The sequence below is a fragment of the Sinocyclocheilus anshuiensis genome, unplaced genomic scaffold (genome assembly GCF_001515605.1).
Source record: "Sinocyclocheilus anshuiensis isolate Anshui unplaced genomic scaffold, SAMN03320099.WGS_v1.1 scaffold1065, whole genome shotgun sequence".
Lineage (NCBI taxonomy): Eukaryota > Metazoa > Chordata > Actinopteri > Cypriniformes > Cyprinidae > Sinocyclocheilus > Sinocyclocheilus anshuiensis.
In genome coordinates, this window is record NW_015555804.1 from 89,264 (window position 1) to 90,823 (window position 1,560).

Sequence of the window (1,560 nt, forward strand, 5' to 3'; positions counted from 1 at the left end):
AAATATTTATATGAAATACAAAAATCATAAAACAGATGTTTATCAGTATTAAATATGAATATATGTATATTTTACTGTTTACAACAAATATATCAAAATTAGAAAAATTATTAAAATGTACAATTATTTTGTAAATAAAATAATATTCAAATAAAATAAAAAATATTTATAATTATTCCAAAATGTATTCATATTTAAATATTTATAAAAATATCTAATATTATATATACATATATATATATATATATATATATATATATATATTTAAATGAAAATAACAATAACACATTCTTCTTCTTCTTAATATTATTATTATTGCTGTTGTTGTTGTTTTTGTTGTTGTTGTTGTTAATAATAATATTGTAACACCTAAGCTTGTCTGTATAATCATGAGTTTTAACATTTCAGGTTCAGATTTTCTCTGAGATCAAATTGCAATTGTATTTATAAATGATAACCAATGGGACATAAAATTAAAGCCATTTGCAGTTCGAATTGTGGAATTTATTATTTATCATTCAAGGTCGAAAAGTATGGAACTTTACACATAACTACATACTATACGACTCATAATTTAATCACATGACTCATACACCCAATATTTTGCTGTCTTTCCTTAAAAAGAAATTGACTACTCATTTTCATATTTGATTTCACTGAGCTAATGAATATAGAAGTATCTTCTAAACAGCAAAATGACTAAAAGCAAAGAGGGAAAATGTAATAAGTCAAAGACAGTGTTTTAAGACAGCAGAGGTAAGGAGTAAGCGGTCTGCATGCTTGAAACTTCTCTGAAATACCTCTGGGAACTCCGTGCCCAAAGTAAATAAAGGATATTGAGTTCCTGCAGCACTCCCAGTAGCAGCTAAAGTTCATTATGATCTCCCCTCGTTTGTCATGGCTAATTCGGGAAAAGGAACAATAATTAGTTTAAGAGGGTAAACAATCGCCTTATCGAGATGTTGAAACTCGGAAGAGGCATTTCCAAAAAATGATAGCATCTTGTGCAAATATGATGATTTGCACTGAAAAAAGAAAGTTCACAAGGCCACAGGATGAATATCGCTATGCAGCTGTTATTGACGGGACGTTTATTTGTGTTGCATGGAGCCATTTCTGCCCACACTTACAACCATGAGTCAAATGAGAAAAAAAATTTAATAAATAAACTTTTCGTTTGTTTAAAGTTGCACATAGGTTTTGGCTTGTAAATCAAATATTCTTGTGGTTAATAGGTTTTATTAATTATATTAGCAGTTCTGGTGTCTGTTGCATTACTGTAAGTGGAAAAGAACTAATAAATAATAAAAAAGTAATTAAAAAAGGGGAAAAAAACACGGAATAGGAATAATTAGACTGAATGAGACTATGTGGGATTTTATGGAGAGAAATGACATAAATATAATCATGTATATGAATCAAATAATATTTATAATATATTATTTATTTTAATATTTATAAGAAATCTAAAAATTATAAAATAAATGTTTATCTATGAGTATGAATTATAAATACTCCATCTATCTATCTATCTATCCATCCATCCATCCATCCATCCAT